The following is a 25,582-nucleotide window of genomic DNA, read 5'->3' on the forward strand; positions in this document are numbered from 1 at the left end:
GGTACAATATGACAAGGACCTGGAGGAGAACTTTCAGAGAATGGCCACCCCTTGGCGAGCCTCTCAATCCCAAGACTTTCTTCTGTGCACATACCTGACATTTAGTAGCACAGCCTGAATTTTGGGCAAGGTTCCCCCCCGCCCTCTCTTCTTGCTCCACAGCTCACTGCTGACATTTTAAGAGCAGTGATCCTGATCTCACATGATAAGCTAAATCCAAACCTCCTGAGGCTGTAACCCAGAGAGCAAACAGCTCTGTCTTTCACCACTTGGAAACTGGGGCTCTGAAAGCAGCCTTCTGGGTGCACAAGAGCTGTGCTGAACTATGCAACAGCTACAGCACAACCAAGAGTCTTCCCATAACTAGCAGCCACCAGCCGGAATGAACACATTGTTCAGACTGCTGTCTCACAAGCAGGGCTTACAGTGATGGATTATGTTTCTGTAAAAAGCTGAGGGAGGAGGTAGGAACTGTGACAGTGACTGTGGTTGGTAGGAACCGGTCATAGCTGCAAAGCAGGAGATGGAGGGAGGAGGGGACTGGAGCTGCATTGTACTGCTTCGTTAGGGATGACACCCCTACAAACCAGAGCTTTGGAAGAAATGTGACTGTGTTTTCTCCCCCTTTCCACCCTCAACCCACTACAATTTTCACAGAAGAAAAATCCTATCTTTTGCCCAGCTTTATTGCTGGAGCACTAATCTTTTGGCTGTGGTGGCAGATTAAGTATCAGGCCCTGAGAAAGCTCTTCCAAGGCACAGTGAAGATTTTGTTTGTTGGGGTCTAACCCATGTGCAGCTCACAGCTGCCATGGTTGTGAAATTGTGCTTTTTCTTTTTTTTTTAAGCAGCCCATATGAAGCAAGGAAAGCAGGGCTGTTCCGAGAGACTATTCCTAATGGTCTGAAAATAAACCCAATATTTTTCTTGGCTTGTAGAGGAAAATGGTTACCTTGATTGAAACTTGGTTCTAACACACATTTCAGACGGTAATGAAGACTGCAGATATGAGACTTGTTTAGGCTCTGTTACACAAACCTTCACAGAGGATTTCTTTCCTTCTTTCTCTTCACTACCCAAAACTTTGCCTGGTATAGCTAAGGACCTCCAATAGCTTGTTGGGAAAAGGAGCTTTATCTCAGGTGCTAATGTTGTGAGCCACCTTTTATTCTTTGCCATACTGACAAAAGTTTAATGAAACAGAGCTGGCATTTCATCAAGGCCAGCACTGAAAATTAGGGACAGAGCTGCCATTAAAAATAACCAGATGCGTGTGCTTCTATCCCTGACACACCGGTCTTGAAATATCTCCCTCTCGGGCTGTACAGCTTCCAAGGAATAGCAGGAAATTGCAATTGTTACACTGGCCAGAGAATGGATTTAATTTGTACTGTTTTATCCTCCCCATTGGAAACTATCCTCTCTTTTCTTCCACGCCAGCTAAAAAGAAAAGAAAAAAAGAAAAAAACCCTACAAAACCAACACATTTCTCTATAAAGCCTTCCATGCAGTTGGATCACAGCCTACCCATAAAGCATGCATGCTTCCTCTATCAAAGGTATGGATTGCTTGCCTTCTGCAGGGTTTCTTGCAACACATCCACATAGGTCATTCTACATGCAAATTTACAGCAGTTTAATTGAAGTTAGTTTGAAAGCCACTGGTTGGTTAGTTCAACTGGTATACAAAGCTGATGCTAGGGGTGTAGATATATATTTGCTACAGAAAGGGCTGCTTCTTGGGATGAGAAAGAGCTGGTTAAGCTTTCTGGCCATGCTTTCTGGCCATGCCAGGGCAAAGTGAGATGATTACAGTTAAGCAGGCTGCAAGAGGAGAATTAAACTGACTTTTTGGATACAGAGGAGGAAAGAAGCTGCAGAACAAGTAACACGTCAAACTGCCCAGCAGTGATTGTCCAAGCAGAGGCTCAGGAGCTGGTTTAGATTAGTTCAGCAGGCATCAGTTTCTTACTAAGGCTATCACATTGCGTAAGTTAAGTGAAGGAGCTGGGGAAGTTATGAGCATGTACACAATGGTGATGTTGCTTCAGCTGAAGGGCAATTACTTGCTGAGCAACCATAATTCAATCGCATTTGGTCACATGTCTGTACAAGAGAGAGGTCTGCATTCATCTAAGTCACCTGTTTTCCTTAAGTAGGTACAACTTTGGGCTATGCAGGTGGATCCAGCCTTTGGAAAGACAGGTTGCTGGCCTGCATAGATGACAAAGAGCTGAAGCTTTATCAGGGCTGAGGAACAATAAGCAATTTTTTTTAAAGAGGAGTTTTGTACTCTTGTGACATCACAGTGGGAATATATTTGGCCCTGTTAATACTGGAAAGATGATTGGAGTGATTAAGTTACAGAGGCTTAATGAATTACTGCTCATCAGCTGAGCTGTGGTAGCTGACTGTGCCTGTTGGACACACAAAGTACAATGCATTAGCTCAAGGCTAATTTCAAGCCCAGTGAGGCATAATGTGGTTATCCAGAGCAGAAGCTGGCCTAAACCCATAGGCTAAAACCCCTTTGCCTTTAAAGAAGTACCTAGTTGTGTTAACTGGCTCTGGCAGGGTGGCTTTAACAGTTTATCTGGCTCCAGAACACAGTGATCCCCAAGCTCACATGAGGACTGAGGGTGGTTCCTAATTTAGAGACGTGCAGTCCTGTTCCAGCCAAGCTCTGAACCTGTTATCAACAGCACGGTCCCTAGATCTGCACCAGAAGCGGTTTATTACTGACTCAGGAGGGAAGAATCGTAAGAATGCATTGAATCGTTAACAGGACAAACCTGGGCGGTCTAAAGGAGGTCAGCGAGGAGGACAGCAGCTCTGCGATGAGGCCGTGGGAAAGCACTGGAGCTGCTCTTCTCCAGTGCTCCAACCCCGAGGTGATCTAACTGGAAGCAGATTAAAGAAGGCTGGTGAGCTGTGGTGAATTACTCCTGGTGGGAGCCGTTCCCCCTTTCAGCAGTGATTGTAGCCAAGAGCTGAAGTGACTCACAACAGCAGCATCGGCTGATGGTGTGAGACAGACAGAGGATGGCACAGACCTAATCAGTGCCTGTCATGGGGCCAGGCCACATCAGGTCCGATAGCACCCCCAGGGCAGGAGAACTGCAGGCAGCAGCATTCTTAATGAGGCTGCCACCGCCAATGCTGTCGGCTCATTACTTAAACAGTCTTTCTGGTTATCTCTCTCATGCCTCCTAAAGCTTTATATTCTCTTCCCTGGAGAAGAACAGGAGCTTTAAGAAAACCTGCCTCTCCGGCTGCCTTCAGCCTTACCCTGTCAATGCAGAGTGTTGAAAGAGGAAGGATGTGGAAGGGAGAGGGGAACAGAGAGCAGGAATGAGAAAGTGAAGCAAAGGAGGGAGCAGAACTTAGAGGGGAGAGAGCAATCTGGCAGGGGGGCAGGCTGCTGTGTTGGGATCTGCAGCACTGTCACTCAGAGCTGAAAATCAGGCGGTGATGCAGAAAGGAGTGAGAAGATGGGTGAGAATAGAGGAGAGCAGAAGTCCAGCAGAAGGGATGAGAAGGGAGATGGCTGTGGCTATGAGGCAATCAAGCCTGATTAAGCTGTGCCCAGAGCTCCCCTCCTCCTAGTGCCATGCACACAGGCTGTGGCTTACAGCTTAGAGGACCACCATGAGGAGATGCAAGCACAGATGGAGGCACTGGCTGCTATTTGTGTGATCTCTGCTGTGGGATCTCCTGGCTTGACACAGCCTGCAAAAATGCTCAGAAATCCTGGGCACCTTTATAATGGTCTGCACAAAATTTCCAGCAAGGAAAAAAGGCCCAGGAAAACCTGGTTGCAGGGTAGCTCCACACAAAGAACAGTTAATCCTGGGCTTTGCTACCTGTCATTACACTCCTCTGCAGCTGACCCCCACCGTGGAGCAGAGCCACTTTCCCCAGCAGCAGGACTGCGGTCGGCAGATCTGCGTTTGTGTTCAAGAGGACTCTTACCAAGACATCAGACAAGTGGGGAGCTCTGGGAGGTGGGGCAGAGAGTATGCAACTGTCAAACCCTTTTATAGCAGGTCCCACAGGAATTTGTTTTCCTCCTATTTTTAAGTTGAAAAGGATAGAGTTTCATGGCAGGAAATAGTTCTTCTCCTCCTCCCTCCCACCCACCTTTCTTTTTTCTACAGCACATTGGAAGAGCAGTCTGCTGTCTGCCTCAGGTTTCCAAGAATCAGGCAGTCAAATTGGAACCAAAGCGCTTGCAATCTTCAGCCAGGGAAGCAAAGGGAGAGAGACTGGAGAAGAGGTGCTTCTGTCTGCAAATGCTCAAACTTTAGGGTGTATGTATTGGTGAGATATAGCCTTCCTCATCCCTTTTGATGTGATTGGGGTCTCAAAAGAGATTTCTGTGAGGACCCTAGAGACAGGATACTCATATCCATGGAAGCTGCCCTGCCTTCTTCCCTAGCAGGGCAATGTCACAGAAAGATCTCAGGGAATGAGCACAATGACCTGCTCTCAAGAAATCTGTTCTGCGTTATATCACTTGCAGAGCTGGACACTGGCACCAGCACTCAAATACAGGCCTAACATTATGTTCCTGTTAGAAACAAACACATTCAATCAGAGCAATGCTCTTAAAATCTCCACATGCCCAGGCTGTGCTAACATCATGACACAGATTCCTGCACATCCATAAATCTGCTCCTTGTTGCAGATGGAAATGGACAGTCAGCAGCCATGCACTGGGGCTCTGGGGAAGGTGCACTTAAGCCATCAGACTTAAACCTGCAGTTCAATTCCCAGCCTATCACCTAGGATTTAGAGCAGGGGTCTGGCTAATGAACAGTCTGTTGGACACTTAGCTGCAGAACATTACCTTTTGACCCTCAGAATTCACAGCCCAGCGATTTCTCACTCCCTCCTTCCCTATTCTGCTGATACTGATCAGTTTGGTTTACCAGACACAAACCTGTCCTTCCTGCACTGGGCTTGAGGCAAGGCACAACTCATTTCTCCTGTTTCCCTTCCAGTGACAGTAGAGACAATGCCTCTTTTGTAGGTGCTTCTACATGCCTGGTGGAAAACCTATTGGAGACTAGTGCAGTTATATCAATAATCTCCTGTTTATTATTCCTCCTGGCATGGGATTTGCCATTACCCCTCTAGCAGAAGCAATGTTTTCCATTCATCTTTTTTTCAGCCAGGTGTTTGCTCATTTGCAGCAGGGGGCTTCAAAGAGACAAAGCTACAATTGATGAGAAACAGAAGGCCAGGCTGCTGCCAAAATGGGTTTTCCTCAGGGATGTTCATAGTCTTAGAAATGGTTATTACAATATCTTTCAACAGTGGTTCTACACACCTGTTAAAAAAGCCTTGCCTTTGCTTTCACTGGACCTGTCTTTCTGATGACCTTTTTTGGGCACCTGTTAGTCAAACACTTCTTAGGTTCACATCCTTCCAATGCAGCGAGTCTTGGGTAGATAGCTCCTTCCCACTCCACTGAGGCCAAAGGCACAGCAGGAGGGCTGTCACTGGAGTAGGACAACCCCTCAAATTTCATGGCCTGATACTGTGTTTCTGGCCTACAGAGTGACGCTAGTAGGGTTTCAAGTAGATTCAAGCATGGGGTTAAAGTGCAATAGCTCTTTCTTAGCAGCTCTGTGCACAAAGAGTTCCTTGTCTAGTAAGGGTTCCCAAAGGCAGAGACACCTACTTGGGAATGGCTTCACACAGATCAAAGCACATCTGTGCTCAGACACATCCATCAGCAGGTGATAGTGCTATTGAGCATATGGACTGAAGCAAGTGACTACTGATAAACCCACAACACAGGACTGCAGAGCAAAATCCAGACTCATCTGCAGAGATGTTTCAAGAAAATTTAAATAGATATTTGCTCTCATTATTTCTATTAGAAGAGCACAGAATAACTAAGTACATGCTTTTCCTAGGCATCACAGGTTTAAGGATTAAGTTAATTTATTGTAATCGACCTCAGATAACTTTCTGCACATCTGCATTATGCAATTAGAAAGACTGAATACCACAATTCAAATGATGAATTAATTTTGCTTGTGTCTGTGTCCTCTGTACATTGGCTTACCCTAGAAGGGTCCTACATTTCAGTCAGTGTAAGGAATCACACGCCTTTAGTTTCTAGGGGCTTTTATTATCCCCAGTCCCACTATATTCTGGCTCTGTGAGTTTGTAAGAATGGACCCAGAGTTAACATTTAATCAAAATATGAAAGGGCATATCAAATTAACCAAGTTCTTGGGTTTTTCTTTGGTGTATTGCTTCAGAAACACCCCTTCCTTTCATGTTACACACTGCCCTGGCAGATATGACCGTCTCCCTAGAGCTGGGTATGTTTCACGGACAAAAAACTTGAATGGGATTGAATCTTTCAGTTTTCATTAAGTCAAATCTCACAACGAGACTTGCAGCAGTAAAGTTGCCAATGTGGCCAGCCTTCTGCAAAATACTTTGGACTAGAAGACTTCTCGGGGCTGTCTGCTATTATTAGAGCCACCGTACTTCCCTTTCTCAGCTACAGGAGGGCAAATAGGATGCTCTGCTGTGAAGTTCATATGGTGGAAACTTGGAGTCCTGAAAACTGAGCAAGACACACAGGACAAACTAAGAAGATCGGATTTGAGTTTGCAAAACAAATCCAGCTGGTAGAGAGAAGATGTGGATTAGAGCAGACAAAGCGAGAGTACAGCTGAGGAACAGACCACAGCTATCTTGGAGGAAGAGAGAACTTTTCCAGCCCTCCCTTCCCAGAACTTTCACTGAAAAGCCTCACAGATTTTTGAACTAGAACTGCCTTCTTTCTCCTCCTCCACTCCCATGTGGACTGGCTGTCTGGGACATTATCTCAGCTTTGCTCAGGTCCCACTAGGTTCTCTCTGCCCACAGTTCCCAGGCTCTGGTAACAGATATCTCTGAGGCAGAAGATGAACCTACCACGTTGTGGTTGTTTCAGTTCCTTCCCTTTTGTCTGCCTTGAGAAGCCAGTAGGGACTCCGGGAAGCAGATCACCCAGCCTGGCTGGGGTCCTCATCAGGGAAAGACCAAAGTCATTGCTGTTCAGATGCTACATTCCTGGACTGTCATTAGTAGAACAACATTGCTGCCTTGATCACAGGGATTCATTCATGGCAAGATTCACATCCCATGAGCATGGTGACAGTTCTTTCCCCATTCCCTGTGCCCTCCAAAAATGCTGGGAAGGAGCTGCAGTCCAGCCATTTATATTTCACTTGGGTCACTATTTGCTCTGCCTTCCAAAGAAATGGGCACAGAACCTGGGCTGCCGGTACAGTGCAGCAAGCTAGGGGCTACCCACACTTCAGTGGGCCTGGAAAGCCATGCACTTCACCCTGGGAAGAAAGTGAAGAACTCTGCAAGTTAGAGAAGGGAAGGGAAATGCTGCTGCTGGCTAAATATCTTAACTCAGAAGTTATTACTTTGTAAATATAGCTCCTGCTCCTACTATATTTTTGCCCCTTGGCATCACAGAGGAATGATAAATATAGCTGCCGATTATGCCAAAATCTGGGGAAGGTGCTACAGCCTGCCTTAAAATGTGGGCTGGCACCCCTGACGTGCAGAACAAGCATGTGCTGTTCCTTTACACAGGACTTAACATTTCAAGCCTGTCTGGGAACAAATGCCCACAGACCATTTTATCATCAGGAGAGACTAGCAGGACCTCATCTACATGCCTACAGCCCCAGAATGTCTTTCCATGAACATTTCCAGCATGCAAACCGCAAAAGAACATTTTCATCCTTGGAACACCACCGCAGCAGGAGACTCTGTCCCAAGAAGGGACATCCAGGCTTGGCTCACAGCACTGTCCAACCCTGAGCACAGTTTGTTTTTCTTCTGGGTGCAGGAAGAGGTAAGCAGCAAGGGGCTAGATCCTCCAGTTCAACCTTCAGAGCATCTACACAGTTCAATGTTGCTTGAATCAAATGCTAGCCCTGCCAGGGGAATGGGGACCCCAAGAGATTTATACATTTGGAGCAATTCAGAAGTTTACCACTAGGCAGCTCATGGATAAGAACATACCTGTAAATACCATGGGCCAAAAACGGGCTTTTGTGTGCATGTATGTGTGCAGTAGGTTCATACTGATAATGCTGTCTGGATTTGCAACTGTCTAGACAATGGGAAAATTAGCATCATGAAACCGGATAGTTTTTTGAGATGCCCAGCCAAATATCTGGGAAATATTTTTGTAATGGTTCTCCTCAGAGGGAGATATGAGCCTGAGCCGTCCATTAGAGATGTAGCTCTTTTGTCTTGCATTCCGGTTAGGGATAGAGGGATTTTACTGAGCCCGCTGGGCCTCATCTGCCATGCTTTTCAGCCAGATGCCGAGTGCTACTGTGGAGGAAAATAAGCCCACAGCACAAGCATGGCAAATGAGCTTTCCGTAGGCTGGAGCTGCTGCTTTTCTGGCACAGAAAAGGAATTTCATCCTAAGAACTAGAGGCTAGGACTGCACGAACAGTGGTTTACCTCTGGAGACAAACAACTAGAGGCCAATGTCTCCCCAGCCTGTTTTACAGCCTACAGTGAAGTCCAAAGGATTTCTAGGCTGCAGGGTTTAACTACTGCTCTCTATGGGGTAAAAACTCAGAGAGAGCAAGCAGACTCATTCTGAGCCTCTTGCCTGGAGCCCCAGGAGCACAAGGCTTAGAGATGCACAGGAATCTTTCCTCCTCTCACCCAGGACAGGAAGATGCAGCAGCCAGGGTTGTGCTTATGGCTGAGGCTGGGAAGTGCTTTGTCTTCGTGGTCTCTGAGAAAGTCCCTCCTCAGAGCTGCCAGGCCAAGTTCTATCACAGTGGCACTTGCTCCCGCAACAACCCTAGAAGCACTGGCCCAGCTGAGCAGAGTTGCTGCCAGTGGGAAGACAGAGAGAGGCAGGACCTGCCTTCGCTCAGATGACAGGCAAATAAGGTTCCTGTAGCATCTCCATCCTGCAAGGAAATTGGAACATGCTCAGACTTCACTGGTCCTTGGGAGTCCCTACACAAAGGTAACAAGCCTGATGCAACCGAGCCCTTCTCAGAAAGGCACCAATGTCCACAAGGAGAAGGTGCCAGAATCAGACTCAGAGGTATGCTTCCCCTGACTGGGGTTTTGTTTCAGTTTTGCTGCCACCTTTTTTTTTTTTTTTTTTTACAAAAAACAACCAAACCCAACAACCTTCCCCCCAACAAACCTGCATGAACCAAGACATCAAAACCCACCCTTGTACTGCTGTTAGAGCTAATGACCAGCTACAAGGATTAAGTTGGGTCCAAATTCTAGTTTCGGCCCCAAAAAAGCTTTCTCTCTAGTTCTTCACCCCAGCAAACACAATGTTTGGAGGATGATGACATCAAAATACAAGATTGAAAGGAACAATATATAATTGATGGGAAAAAAAATAAAGCTCCAAAGCACATGCTCCATTAATGACTCAGGACAATACAACACCACCTTCTCTTGCTTCTCTGAAAAGCTTCAAAAAAGGCAGAGGACACCAGACAACAGGCATCTCATTTTTTTTAGAGTAATGATGTTATTCTCCCCTGGAAGAAAAGAGCTGTCAATTCATCTTAGGACAGCAGAGTTTAAGTAGCAGTTCAATATTATTGATGATTGTCAGCCAGGAAACCTTTGGTTTGGTTTAGCTTGTGGGAAGCTTTGAAAAACTGCTCTGAGCTTTCGGTGGATGTGTTAGAGAAATAAATATAATAATATTTGCAAGCCCTGCATAGATTCCAGAAAAATGTGGTCCTCAGACTGGGGGCTTCTCTCCATGAACAGCAGTGGAGGCTTTCTTTCACAGTGTCAAAAACAAACAAGGGTCTGGATGCAAAACACAGAAGGACTTTTAAGGGAGAAGTTGAAGTTGCCATGGGTCACTTTTACAGAGAACTTGCATTTTCTTCCATGAGGGACTGTGTGATGTTTCTGGATACTGTTCAGCAACAGTTGAAAGTGTCCTCTGGAACAAGACTGTTGTGGCATAGGGTTTTCAAAACAACAGACCTGGCTGATCCATGGAAGGAGATGTCCAGTGAGGGATAATTTGCTGTGGGAGGTGGTTCTGGTAACATAGCCAGAGACACTCTGATGCTAACAGGAAAGTGCCAGAAGAACTAGTGCTTGCTTGGTTATGGGCAGCCTGACTGGCTAGGGCTTGAAGCTGGTGCACTTTGGCAGAGCACTTGCAGGAGGAAACTGAAAAGCCCGAGCCGAGGATGGAGCTAGCAACCCATTCTGTGCTGAGAAGAGACCTGTGGCACGGGGACACCTCTGATTCACAGCTGAAACCTTCAAAACACAGCTCAGCATGCAGGAAACAACTGACACACATTGTGGTTTCAACCATGTCTCCATGCATACCCGATGGGTGTATGGTGAGAACCAGATGAGACACTGGGGATAGAAACAGGTCTCCCTCTCTGGCAGGGCACAGCTAAGGCATTCAAAACAGCTGGAAGAGGCAGGTCATGAGAAGCTTCTTTCACTGATCCCACCATGACTTCTGGCAGTCTGGAAGGTAGAAATCAATACCTGCTTAAGAGAGTTTATTACACTTATGCTGGCCTAGCTGAACTTGTTCTGCCTCTCAGAGATGGCAGAGGCATAGGATAGAGAACATTGGGTCCTTTGAACAGCTGTCATTAAAACTGTATTGCAGGTCACTCTTCTGAAGTCAGCAGAAAAAGACTGACTACAATGAAACGAGTCATCAAGGGGCTCAAAATGGGTGCACTGAGCTGGTCCATTTTAAGGACATTGTATTTGGTGTCTGTGCTTAAATGCCTCAAAATCAATAGACACTTTGGGGAAAAAGCTCTTAGCTCCTTGACTAGTCCTGATTTTTGATGGGGTGTCCCCAACAGACTGACACATGTGATGCAGAGCAGCACCGTAAGAAACACAACCTGGATGCAGAAGGTAGGCCAGAAGCAAAACAGGTAAATACAATCTAGTGCTGAACTGGTTTGCAATATTTGTGGTTGTCTCAGTGGTCTCAAAGTGCTATACTTTGCCAATATTGACCAAAGTGAAACATTTAATTTGTGTTTAGTTGACAGAAGAATTTAAAAAGTTGTTACAACAACAAAAAGTCCCAGGGAAAGGAGAGACAAAGATTAGCTCTGCATGCTTCGTATTTTAAACAGGAGGGCAATTTTGCTCTGGAGATGAGTCCAGAAGCAGTTCAGAGAAATAAAACCCTCTGTCCCACCATTTTATATTAGAGGAAGATAGTAATTAATACCCTTCAGATACTATTGAAAGAATTTCCTACCTATGACAAAAATAATGGTACCAGAAAATTAACATTTTGCTACTGCAGATTCTGTTGTTCTTTCACTTTTCTGAGCTATTTCCTTGCTCCCATCCATCACAACACTGACTTCTCTGACTTCCCCGCTCCCCCCTCCTCCAGTTTTTGTAGAACTAATCTTTTGAGTTTTGTGAAGTTGATCTTGGCTCATAGCACACACTCCACATCTGTTTTCCTAGGCCTTACCATTTGACTCAGAATGATTACATTTTAACTTCATCCCCCTACTGCTACTGTCAAGTTTAAAAACAAAACTAAACACTCCCACCACCACCAAGGCATACCTGATGTCTGGGAAGGCATATGTCCCCTCACCTCCTGGTACTGAATAGTGAAAGGTTACTGTAAGAATGTTGACTGCTTATTTATTATTCTTTAAGATGATATGTTGTGAACTGACAGCACAGGTTCAATACAATTATTCTGTATGAGTGGATTTTCAAAGCTCTCCTTTTGGTTCTTATCCAAGATCTTTTGCAAGCACATCGTTAAAGATAAGCACGCACACAGACCAGTGGGATGTGACATACTCTTAAACTGATCATATTGGTTTTGCTACCTTTTGAAATCAAGGCCTGAGAAACTTCCTGTCCCTGTTCTTGAGTAAACTGTCACACACTTCTAGGGCAGCCTGACTTTGGACTAAAGACCTCACTACTACACGTCCCAAAGTGACTAGTGACTCGGCAGAACAATCCCCAGACACTGCAAGAGACACCAAACTTTCAGGTGGAAGGTACTGAAAAGTTTGGTCTCAAGATTCAGGCTTTCCCAAGTTGAAACTTGTAAAACTATTAACACTCTTTGAAAACATAAGCTCTTAGTTTCTTAGCACCTTGCTGAATTTCAATTAGGATGACTTGAAGGGAAAAAGGGTGAGTTTAGCAAGAAACCATCTACATTATAGATAGGACACACTCAAGCAAGAGCACATCTATTGGGCATGTAGTCAGAAAAGCTCTGCTGGACCTCTGCAGATTCATGACCTTCAGTTAAATTTGGCTAGATATATCTGAGCTGGATATGCTTTCTACCATTCTGCATCTGGTAAGACAGTTAATAAATTCTTCCTTCAGCATCATTTTTCCTGTGGTATTTTGCTCATTCTAATTCTGCTACTAGGCAGAACTCAGAAATGCAGGAATGTGAAAGTTAGAGGGGAGGGTTTTATCCTGAGTGCAGAACACTAAATCTGGACTCCAGAACACATTTCCTTGGCTGTGGGATTCAAAGCCTAGACACCAACAGAAAAGAGGAAGGCCATGGGTTAAAGGCAATTCCATGCCAGGGTAACCGCCTTTCCCTGGCCCAACTCTGAGCACAGCAGAGTTCTGACCATCTCTGCTTGGTTAACCCAGGAGCAGTATGGCTACAGAGCTGAAATGGTGACACATATTAAAAAAGAAAATAAAAATAAAGGAAAAAAAGAAAAAAGAGGACATGAAGAGAAATTTTAAATGCTGCTAGTTGGTAATTACTCTGAAGAATGAACAATGAGGAAATAGCTTTTACAGGGACAAACCACTATGATTTGGAAAAAAGGTAAAGTTTTTAAACTTTTATACAGGGTAAGCTCTCTGGTTGCAATTAGGAAACGTTAGCTCAATCAGACATGGAGAGTGATTCCTTGCCAATGTCCAAGTCTTGTTTTGTCTCTGATAGTTCCACACCCTGGTTTTAAGAGACAGCTCATGTTTGATGTTAGTATGTCAATATATAAGGCTAAATGCTGTCCTTAGCATATTCTGACCCTTAAAAAAACCAAAACCAAAACAAACCAAAAAAAAAAAAAAAAAGAAAAAAGAGAAAAATAGAGCGGGGGGAATTATTGAAGATAATAACTCTTTGGTTTAGGCTGCACGCTTTAAGATGTGTGACTTCTGTCACCATACTTCACAGAGATGCACCTAGAATGCTACCCTGGAAACAAAGTTTGAAAGTTGGACTGACTAGGACCAAGGGTCCATCTTTCTTGCTTTTGTCCTTGCACTTTTCCTCTTGGCTGCTGGGCTTGCTCCGAGTACTCCAGTGCACTGCAAGGTGTAATGGTAGAGTAAGGAACTATATTAGTTCCTTATAGCTCCTCACTGTATAAGAAAGCCTGAGGTCAAGAACAAGCCATTCCTTAGAGTTAATCCTGCAAGGGGCTGTGTCAAAACAAGGAAAACTATCAGGCAGAACAGCTGCATTTGAACATCTCCCTCTAGATATGTTTTTGGCTGCAGCAAAGAAGAATTTGGAGAGATGGCTGCTGGACTGACATTTGGATGCATTTTAGTGCAGCATAACACATCAGGCCTCCTTGGAAGTAAGCTCTCCTCACTTCACTTGGTCCAGAGTTCCTTGTGTCTCCTTGCAGCAGGTGGCCCTTGAAGTCGTGAGAGCCCCAAGCCATACTGCTATCTGTATAGACTGTTCTGCTCCATCTTACTCATTCCCCTTGAACCTCTTAGTCACTGTTTCTTCCTGATCCCAAAATAAAGAACCTTGAGAAAGTAGGTGCATCTTGGAACAACTAAGAGATTCCGAAGCTCCAGACTTTGGAAAAATCAGGTGCAACGTGAGAGCAACACATTTACAGTGGTCACCTGAGTGTAGCACTACACAAAATACCAAAAGCAAGAGAGTTGAACATTGCTTTTTTAAACTACAGATGGGCTGCATTAACCACAAAGGAAACTCAAGAAGAGCTTGTGTCTGGAAGTAATAAAAAACATTTGCATAATATGCATGGTGCATGCAGCAATGCTAGCAGGAGGTACAGGATGAAGAGTCTAACAGGCTGGGGACTTCCTTTGTCAATGAGGATGCAAACCCAGAAACACTCTCCCAAAAGTGGCCTGGAAGTACTTCCTCAGAGAGGAATGCGAGTCAGTCTCCCAAGCACAGGTACCGTTTCACCTTTCAGAGTCAACCCAGTTTCCAGGTGACCCCTGCAATGCATGATAACCATTTTTGAGATACCAGAAGCAGATACACAGAGGAAATTCATATGATCCAAACAACTATGAAAAGTTTTACCTCATAAACATGTGCTGGAATTAGGGTACACAATTGTCCTAGGTGTTAGTACAACACCATAGCACAGAGCAATATCACACTGAAAGCTGCATAACTGCAGTGATAGAAATATGCTGGTGTAGGAAAACCAGTCCTGCTCTCTGCACTAGCACAGAGGTTGCCAGAACAGTTTCTCTCTACCACTGGACACCATCCCTCAGACCTGATGAGGTTGCACTGAGTCCCAACCATTCTCCACTGCAGGCACCACTGCTGATGACTACAGCCAAGAGAACTTAAACAAAGCCATCCCACAAATCATACTCATTTATCTTCTGTCTCACACTTATTTTTCTTCAGAGTGACACGACTAAGAATGGATACATCTGTGCAGTGACAGATAGGATCATCCAAAGCCACGTCCTCACACGCTGTTGCTACATCTAACATCAGGGTGCAAACCTTCTCCTTTGACATAAATAATGAGGGCCTGTGTTTTTTGAAGCAAGGGGAGTGTGGTCAAGATTCCTCCCTTGCTGACACACCACAGTGCTAAGCTGCTATGACAGGCACCAGAAGCAACAAATGTAAAGTCAAAAGCATTACAGTCTAATGAAGGGCTGGAGAAACCCAAACGGAGATGTCATAATAACATAGGCCAGAATTCATTACGCTTGTAACAAAAAAGAAACTATTGATATGCCAGTTTCCACCCATAAATAGCTATAGTTGAGGGTCTGAGTTTATAAAACTGTGAATGACTTACCATATGTTGCACTGGATGGTTTTGGTCGGAAGTCCACAAAGGATCAGTTAGACAGCAATTTCTCCTGTTGAGACAAAAACTAAGAGGTAAAAACTGCCTTGCCAAACCCAGAAGATAAGCACAAAGACACATTGTTTTAAATCACAGGGGAGCAGAGTATGCTGGAACACGTAAGGAACAAAGCAAATACAGACTCTTGGGCTGTTTAGACTACAGCCTGTCTGCCTTTTTCCAAGTTGGGTTGAATGAAAAAGCAATTTACAGTGAGTTCAGGATTATTGCAGACATGCCAGAGAGTCCCAGCTGCACAGCGAGTTGTTTAACCTGGGAAAGCCAGATCATTTACAGGTAAAGGTTCCAGGTGTTTACAAGGCAATGAGGAGATGTAGCTTGAACAGTGCAGTAGCGAGGAGTTGGCTCACAACAGCTAGCCCTTGTCCCCATTTCCCCCCCTGCCCCCATCTTGGCAAATGGGTCCCACTGAATTTTCTGCCTTTATCTGGGATAGGTCTATCCCTGAAGATGTGGTGGGGAAGGGCATGGTCAGCAGAAACCATCACAGGTTTTCTCTGGCCCTGTTTCTCTGCCAGGGATTTGCTTAGTTCCTGTTCCCCGAGCACCTCATTTACCACCAGAAATTTACCTTCTGCCTTCGCTTCTCTCCCCCTTTGCCTGCACAGACTGCAGGTTGTCTGGGGCATGGCTTATCTTTTGTCTTCTGCCCTTGCAGACAGGATTGCAACACTTACCCCATGGGTGCCAGTATCAGCCCGCACAGAAATAGGAGGAGACTCTCCCTTGTGGTAGTTATCCCCAATTTATCCCAGCAATAGATCACTCTGGGACATACTCTCAGTGTATTTGCCAAGTATGTTAAAACAAACATGAGGAAGCTCATTGAGGCAGGTCTCCCAGCTTCCCAGCTCTCAGACAGCTCTGCCTCACCAGCTCCTGAAGGTCTCAAGCCACTGGTTAAAAGGCAAGAGGGGAGCAAACAGCGTTCGCTTTGTGTGACATGGAGGGCTGAGAAAATTTGGAAGACAAATTATTCAAAATAAAAAGCAGTGCAAAAACAGATTAGGAAACTACTGTGCCGTGACTATTAATGAAGCGATAGAAAATATCAATCACTCCCCAGCCTCTGAAGCTTGCTGCGAGAGAAGAACTAGGAGATTTTATGTTCCAAGTACCAGGAAACCGCAGGGCCCTGGTGCCTAGTTCTCAAAAGAGCACTGTTTGAATCACAGGGAGAAAAGCAGAGGGCTGCAAAGAGAGCCAAAGGCAGAGTTTAAAAATAGCAGCTTTCAGTTTTGTTTCTTTCTTCGTCTTCTTAAGTACCTGGATATAGGATCATATCAGAGGGTGGATAAAGAGAGTAGACCAGGCCTGTGGAGAGAGAAGTCTTCCTGAATACAGCACTGCTGGTCAGAGGGTTGTGGGCTGTTCATTTTGCACTCCAGGCAGGCTCCCTGCCAAAGGAACTGGTCTCTCCTGATCCTACTGCCCCCCACAGCTCCAAAGAAGGGCACTGGGGGAGCAGGAACTGGGCAGCTTAACTACCCCATTAACACATAAAGAAGCCAGCACAAATGAGCAAAGACAAGGGCTGAACATGTGATGAGGCCTGAACCATCCCCTTCTGGACACACACAGGGGTAATTTACTGTAGCATTAAGGACACTTTTGAAACGCTGTGCAAGGAATGGAACTTACTGATATGTTTGTGCTAATAGTCTGGGTCTGTGTGCAAAGATAAATCACGTCTGGCTGCTGTACACTGCAAAATATGCTAAACCAAGAGAAAAGTTATCTGAGTTCTGATGCTGATCAAATTTCTCCAGCCCCTCAGACTCAGCACCACTTGAAAGACCACCAGGCCAGATTCACAGCATCTACAAAAGCAATCAAATGTAGAAGTTGGATGTTGGTACCTTAGACATGCAAAGGAAACAGAGCGTTATTTCCTGATACGGGCAGTAAAGCTTTAGGCCATGCTGTGGAGTGCCAGTGATGGTTTTAAGGCAGAAGTGGGGCAGAGTCTGTGGAAAGAAATGAGATTTTCTCATCCAAATAGATCAAAACCCAGATATGTCTTTAGGTAGCTGTTCTTAAAAGGAAAAGCTCCTTTCTTGCAGGAGGCAGGATGCTCCCTTGGGCCTTTGCTTTGTCTGTGGAAAGAGAAGAAAGGCACAGCTGATGCTCTGGATAAGGCTGGCTGCATCTGACTCCCCAGGGAAGTCTCATGTGTGTTATGACTCATTGCTCAGAGCATGTTCCCAAACCTAGAGAGGAATAATCCGTGTAATAAGGACAGCAAGTACAGGAAGCCACATAAAACACCTTTTCCTAATTAGCAAGCATACACACCAACCCTTTTCCCAGCCAGCTCAGGGACAAAACAGTCAACTTTTTCACTGTTATAAGCTATGATCCAAATGGAGGGCTGTGGGAAGAGAAGTACTGGCTCTGTTACTTGGTTAAAAGTACTACACACATCACTTAACCTGCTACGAATGCATTGTGAGATTGACTTGCTGCAATTTCAGTTTCTCTTGTCACTAGCAAGGGCTTCTGAGCTCTAGTGTAGAGAATGACCAACTAGCACACAAGTCACACAGCATTCACAAAAAATTAAATATGGTTTAAAAGCAAAAACCTAGTACTGATAACTATGCTGACCAAGTCCTAAAGGGACATTTTAACTTTACAAATATGCAGAAAAATCCTGAACATCTGGAATCTGAAGTATTTCCTTGTAAAGAAGTTTCCACTGGAATGTCATCTGTTCTTGCTGTTATTTGAGATAGGTAGCTAACACAACCAACTGGACTCCAGTGACCTGCGTGGCACAGAGCTTTTCATTCCTGTGGCTTATAAGATGGCCTAGGAACCCAGTAGTGCCATGGGCCAATGTAATTGCCTTGTCACATGCACAGACTGTTAAGCAGCAAACTTCAAAAAAGCTGCTTCTATGGAGTTAAAGAGCCCCACACATCCTAGAGATGCTCCAAGAGGGACCCAAAGTAATTTGCTCTTGCTGTCCTTCAAAAGGACCAAGCCAGAATGTACTAGGAGCAACCCTAGTGGTGCAGTGTCCTGCCCTTCAAGTAAACCTGAAAGCTGTATTATGTGAGAAAGCCTTTAAAGCACAACCTCAGTTCCATTTCATCCCAGTGCTTCCCTCCCTCCCGTTTAACCTAGCAGGTACAAAAAGTTCCTTCTGTCCAGCTGGCCTGGCATTTTCCCTTGCTCAGCTTTCAGTGGAGATTACTGTCACTGCTGACAAAAGCAGTGTTCAAATGCCTTATAATGCAACATAATGGTAGAAGAGCTCTCACCAAATTGCTACTCCGGGGATTTTCACATAGTTTCTGCACCTATAAAAGACATGAGCTGATTGGTACATGGCAAAACTGGCATCCCAATACAGGGAGGCAATTCAGAACATGATCTGGACTTCATACAATGTTCCCCTCTTTTAAATGTAAACATTGCATCAGATTGGAAAAACAGGTTGTTTTTTCTCTGAAAAGAATATATACCAAGCAGCATTAAAAAAAGCCAAGGCCAAGATGAATTAACCTGTCCAACTACAGTAAAGTTAGTATAAAGTTCAGGCAGCATGAAGCAGTGCATTTTTTCATTTGTGGCTGGGAAAACAACATTGCCATCAAGCTTCTTTTGGAGAACAGGAGAGAAGGGCTCAAAGCAACAGGCTGCTGCATGTTCATCTACTACTACCACCTCCTAACACACATCTCATGACTTTCTTGCACTTTTTAGCCCTCAGCAATTGTGAAGTACCAACAGATACACATACTCAAGCCTGAGAAGCTTTCTGTTTTTCAGCTGGAAGACTGAAAAAAGTTACACAAAGGCCAAAATGCAAAGGCATTTGGATGCTTCCTATGAAAAACCTTGTTTCCATTCTGCAGGAAGTGCTGATGCTTTGAAGACAATCAACCATACTCACTGAGAAGCAGCACAGGACATCTTCAAGTTTGTCTCTACCAGTGCTTTGACCTTGCCACAGTGACCAGCCAGAACTTGGTGAAAAGCTCTCGAAACTTGGTCAAATAGTGGCAACGTTCTACCATCTCGCATGCAAGGCAATACACGAACACACTGTACTTCTGGAACAATTCTGGCCCTGGCTGAATTTGGGGCTATAAATGCAGAGAGCAGTGGAGAGGGGCACATGAGAAGAGTAGAAGAAAGATGGCAGTAATGATGGATGCTATTTTTTCCAGACTCCAATGTAACTATTACAAGAAACAGACCATGCACAAGGAATGCTGCATCACGCTCACACTTCCCAGGTACACCTTGGATTGAAACCCTGATGGATTTTTGTACACCTTAGTGCTGGCTGCAGAGTAGGTTTTCTTGGAGTTTTAGAGACCAGTAACACAAAGCTACTTCTGAGAGAATGATGCTGTTAAGATGTACTGCAACACAGCAACAGAAAACAGAGTCTCTGGCACAACTAGAAACGTAAGTTTTCCAAGAACTATTTCACTTTATGGAAAAGATGCGGCTGTGAACATACATTTTGTTATGATTGCAAAAAGGAAAAAGCCAACACCATCTCCTAACACATCCAGTGCAAGCATCTGTGTAACCCAATAGTTTGTAAGCCCAGGGCAAGATGTTGTATGATCTCCTAAGGCAGAAAGGAAAAAGACCTTTCAAGGAAGCGGCACTTAAGTTTTGCAACTTCCCTGTCTATCTGAATTACAATCAAGGGCTAGACTGAAGTAGCCTTATATATTCTGATCAGGAATCCTCCATAAACAATCCTACTGGAGCTACCGATTTTCTTACGAGTTCAGGTTTGATCAGCCTCCTGCTGCCAAACTGCCAGCTTTCTAATATCTTCTGTGACAAATATGAGGCAATATGGAAGAACTACATATCTCAAATTTCCTTTCTCTGCATGAAGAACCTTACCTAGGACATTTAAAATACCCTTGTCAAAGACTAAAGCTCCAGTGGAGCCACGTTAAGAACAAATTTGCATCGAGGGCAAAGATATGGGTATCCAACAGAGAAAAGCAGTTCAGGTGTGTTTTGACACATGAGAGTTCACCCATCACAGCCTGGTCCCTGGATAACCAGTGGTAAAATCCTTTTCTGCCGTAGGCCCAGAGGTTTGGATCATTCTAATGCTGGCAGACACTTCACTTGGCTGTCTTGCCAGCTCCCAGGTTCATGCTTTCCTTCTTTGTTCATCAGATATCTGAAACAACAGTATCTCATCTGTTTTCAAGAAAAAAAATCCCCTTGAGAAGCCTTCTCTGTTCTCTTCCCACTTACACCTCCAGCTGTTTTTTGCCTTTGCATTACCAGTTCTGTGCAAATCCAGGTCAACTCTGAAAATAACTTCTTGGCATTTTTAAAAACGCTTCACACTCATTTTAGATGGAATTTTTAACCTTTCCAATTAAATGCTTCTGATTGGCCAGGGAGATCATACAAATCATCCTGTTTCTATCCCTGAATTGGATGAGAAATTATAGTATAATTTTGCCAGGTGATGTAAACTGTGTTTTCCACATATACATGCATTCAGATTAGTTCTCTGCTAACAGAAACTCACCAGCAGTAAAATTTGCTATAAAACTCCATCATCAGGTGCTTTGTGAGCCAAAACTCTGAAAGCTTATACAAGAGGATTGCCTATTTCCCAGGCCTACAGAACAAGACAAAACTACTGCAAGGAGCTCATTTCATTATCACTGCACTGAATGGGTTGGATCAAAATTAAGGCCCCAGCATCAGGCACTGTAAGGCAGTCCCTGTCCTCAGGAGTTTAAGATCTAAACCAGACAAAGCAGAGAATAACCCTGAATTGCCTTTTCTCACACTGGAATATTTTACATTAATAAAGCTGCAGGTTTTGGCATGCAGTAGCCAGCTCTGAACAATTTTCTCTGTATCCAGGCTGCTTAGAAGATACCAGGGTGAATTCATCCCATTGATTTTCATTTGGGAGGAATCCCAGGTCTCTGATTTAACTCCACTTTTCGATTACACATTATAACTGTGCCAAGCAAATATCCATCCAAGGCAACAGCATTTCCTCTAGCAGATCCTCTGGGAGTTTACATTAATGTTAGTGGAGTTCAAGCTCCTTCTGTCCTTGTTTCTCAAGAAACTCAGGACCATGGGGCCACCATAAGCTGAATGAGCCACAAAACTTTACATGCACTCAGGAACAAGCCTGAGTTACCACGGTTATGACATGACATCAGCATGGTCCACATCTGTACTCCTACCATGGTCTGGAGCACCGTGAGCCTACTCTGGGAACCCAAAGCAGTTGCTCATGTCTAATCTCTGCCTCAGTTTTAGTGGGGAATTTCCTCTCTGCACTTCAGGTGGAACATTAGTTTAAGCAAAGCTATTGCATCCTGATGACTGAAGAGGCAAATTAAGGGAAGGCATCCAGTAGCTGGAAATAAAGCTCCATTACATCATATTAAATATTAAACTCAGTGCAGTAAGCCAGACAATTGCATACTGAATAATGTTATTTATTCCATTTAGTGGAATATGGAGGACACTTAATCACCACAGTGTTTTAGATCGGAGCTGGCATCAACAGCTCAGCTCTAAGAGTATTTTATGGAAAACATAGAGGTGGATTGAGTAGCTGGAAGGGAAGACAGTGTGAATGTGTGAAATACAGATTTGGTAATAATAAAGTTATATGGCCTTAATTGTTCACTTGGATACTACTGCTCCAGCAATACTTTGTTTTAAGAAAGCAAGTCCACAAAGATAAGCTGGGGCTGGAGCTTGTGTAGGATCTGGAGGCACTGAACTTCTTTTCTTTTTGTAAAATATTTATTATTTTTAAAACAAAAAAAGTGTCTGCTCAACCCAAACAAGAAAATGTCATGGAGAATTCTGAAGCTTTTTTTTTTTTTTCCCGAAATGTAAATAAAATAATAAAAAGATCTGAAGAGGAAAAAAATGCTGATACAACTGTCTGAAAGCATTTTTTAAATTATTATTATTTTTTTTAAACCTAGAGTGGTGAACTATTTTTCCAGACTTCAACAGTGAAAATTAAAGACATTTTTGCAGGAAGTTTCAGCAGTAGGAACCCTACCTTTTGAAATACAGGGATTAAAATATTAAAGAGTTACAATAGGACACCCAATGTATCTCCCCTCTCATAATTCTTTCATTTTTCTACTTCATAAGTTTGGGCTCTCTGATTGCCATCTTTTATAGCCATATGAAGAAATGGCTCCCCAGGCATTGTGCAAGAATCAGCATTTTTCTCCATCACTCAGCAGGAACACCCTGTCACTACTTAGGTACATTTCTCAATCCTAATCACTTCCAATTGCTGTGGGTTCTAAAATTGAGTCTACTGGAGAAAGAAATAACTGATCTGCCATTTCCTGCAACTCTGATTTCTGTGCCTTTCACAGAGCAATTTCACTGACTTCACAGGAACCGATCTGGATTTACACCTGTGTAAAAATGAGGCAAGAAAACCTGACCCTTGGTGTGGAATATCAAGTTCATAAATGTGTTTTGTATCTCCAAGAATCTCCCCATCTACAAAAGGTGAACAGCTGTTGCTATAAATCAGACAGTCTTAACCAGCCATTAGAACTTCATCCAGATGATCCGTTAAAAATATACAAAGGCAACGTTTTGGAAATAAAAGTCTACTCTCATGTCCTCAGGGACACCTTCTGTTGGAGAAAAATCTCATAATTCAAAGCTAAAATTAGTTCACTTTAATGCTTTTTCAGGTGAGCCATGATACTCAAGAGTAACATCGCCTTGAAAGGCCTGTTAGATGACTTAAAGGATCCCAAACATCTGGCAGTTTGGTACTTACTACATTGGAGACATCTAGCGTCTTTTTCAACTTCTTTATGGGTGTAACTCTTCACTATTAGCTAGAATGGCTGTATCTGGTTCAGTTCCCATCAACCATTTTCTCTATTTGAGTAGGAAACACTTGCTAAAGTGTGGAAACAGCTGGCAGTGTTGGCTGTAGCTTGTATTAACAAAACACGCTCTTGTTTCTGACCACAGACTGCCCTTTAAGTTCCGATTGCAATTGCCAAGGCCTCTTCTTGGCTTTTCAGATGAGACCAAGTCACCCAAGATGTACAAGTTGGCTTTGCTAAGGGCTGGTTCTTAGAACATAATGCTCACTGTCAGGAGGAATAAAGCTTTGTGTAAGTAGAGGGGAGCAGGATGAGAAGCCCCATTTTATTAGCTGGGAAACTGAGACACAGGAAGATTGAATTATTGGTGTCCAGTCATTTCCCAGCAAGACAAAGAGATCCGCAAGTTCCTTTCCAATGGAAATGCCCCAATTAAGGCAGGCCAACATGCAAGTCGTAGCTACATACCACAGTGGAAGCTCAACCAGGACAGGGCTGCTGGCCTGAACCTCCTGCTGCTGGGGATGGTGATCATACAGATACCTGTGCTCCAGAGTCATTTTGGCGCCCAGCTTCCCTTGGACACGAGGAAGCCCATGTCATCTCCTGCTCATTAATAACTCCCAGCTCCTTGAGTACGTAGCACTCATCTTCTGCTCTCATTCATACCAAGAGCATAAAACTCAGCTCAAAGGGGCAAGAGGGTTATTTAGCCCTGCACTGACCACTGAATGATTACCTATTCCCAAAGTGGCAGTTTCCTCTACCTTTATCAAGGTCAGTTTTTAGTTCTGAAAGGTAAGGCCAAATAAGGTATCACTGTTCTGTTAGGCTTTGTCATTTGTCTTTCTAAGGCTACTGGACTGTCAGACATAACACAAGCATGGAAAAAACAGTGAAACACAGAGCTCTACCTTGAACCTGCAGACAGTCCCACAGAGCAACAAGCTCAGCTCCTTTCACTCAATCCTTATGTTCTTCTGAGACCATGAAAAGAAACTTTATGATATGATGGAAAGGATGAAGTATTAACTATCAAAAACTAGACTGAAGTAACCAAGAGCCGGGATTATTTTTTCTTTGATGTATGCTTATGTAAATTCAAATAAATATGTTTAAATGCAACCTTTCTTCAATTCCAGCAGACCTTATTAAATCTATTTAAGTGAGACAAGCTAGGCTCCATGTAACGCCAGGAACTCCCCTGACAGTTTGCCTTCCTACTTAACATGATACTCTACGATTACACATACCAGAGCCTTTCATTCAAGCATTTTAATTTACAAATACTTTCTACATTTTTTAACACCCCTGTGGGCAAGCATTAAGAGTCCACTTTATTCAAGAGTAATCAATCGAAGTGCAGAGAGGCAGCCTGTTTTGGTCCAGATCACGCGCTGAAATACTAGCAGTCTGGAAAACTCCTTCCTTGTCTCTCCTTGGTAGTCACTCAGAAACACAATTTCCATTAATAGCAGATACATTCTCTTAATGCTGGGCCAAATGCTCCGAGCAGAAATGCAGAGAGAAAACTCAGTAGCAAACAGGCCATAGAAAGCAAATAGAGATTAACCTTCACTGTTAATAGAGACTAACGGGCAACAATGAGAACACCCATCACTCTTTGTTTGCTAAATTCACTTACCAAGCAAGCACCGCTCTCTGTCATGCAAATCTGTCAGACATTTCCTCCATGTCTCTTCCCAAAGAAGAGTATATTCTAGGGGAGAAAAAAATCATTACTAAATGATATAATTGCAGTCTTACGTTTTTTCAGACAACACACAAACCTCACACTTGCATACAATCCTTCAGAAGGACCAGCAACCCATTGCTGAGGGTCATTTTTTAAATTGTTAGGTCTATTATTTCTGGAGTTTTAAATGCAGTTTAATAACATGATTTGCTCCTCTCACAGCACAGAGAGGGAATCTGGTTAAGTCCAGTCTTTAGGGCTGGTGGAGCTGAAAAAAGGCAGCCCCACCTAATTAGTACCAAGAAATACAGGTTTCAGTGGGACTCTTACCAGAGCCAGCCGTTGGGCATCTGCTCCTCTTCTGCTGGGCCTCCAGATAGTCTCTGTCACCCTCTAAACATTCAGAAGCACTCTGGCTATTAAACACAGGCCTTAAAAGCAATACCTAAGAAGAGACTCCCCTTCAAACCCAAGTTTTTAAACAAACAACACACAACCAAGTACCTTCCATGCAGGAACCCAGCTCCCACCGACACCTTTGCTTCACACCTGCAGGACATGAGCCCTCGGGGCGGGGGGAGCACAGCTGCTGCAGCAGGCAGGTAAAGCCTTGCTGGGATGCTGCCTGGGGGCTTCAGGTGACACAGGTTTGAAACCAAGGGTAAGCCAAAAGCTCTTTGTGGCAGAAACTGGAGACACCACCACACGTCCAAACCAAGTTGTATCTGTATTTCTTCATGTGCTCTTTGTAAGTGGAGTGTAATTATACACAATGAAGCCCCTGGCCTCCCTTGGTGTGGAGAGAATCTACAGCTTTGCACCAGAATTACCCAAGAGATTGTTCAAGAGGCCTCTCTGGAGAGG

The 25,582-nt window shown here is 44.1% G+C and overlaps 1 long non-coding RNA gene across 1 annotated transcript; it reads right to left on the reverse strand.

Annotated features, from left to right (window-relative positions):
- Nucleotides 1–15,101: 15,101 nt before the first annotated feature.
- LOC116965363 lies at nucleotides 15,102–25,253 on the reverse strand. The gene is made up of 3 exons (XR_004409311.1): nucleotides 25,049–25,253; nucleotides 24,668–24,742; nucleotides 15,102–15,167 (listed from the first exon to the last, which is right to left on the reverse strand). It is a non-coding gene; the product is annotated as an uncharacterized LOC116965363 (long non-coding RNA).
- Between the last annotated feature and the right edge of the window lie 329 nt (nucleotides 25,254–25,582).

The sequence above is a fragment of the Tyto alba genome, unplaced genomic scaffold (assembly GCF_018691265.1).
Source record: "Tyto alba isolate M040663 unplaced genomic scaffold, T.alba_DEE_v4.0 Super-Scaffold_44, whole genome shotgun sequence".
NCBI classification, from domain to species: Eukaryota; Metazoa; Chordata; class Aves; order Strigiformes; family Tytonidae; genus Tyto; species Tyto alba.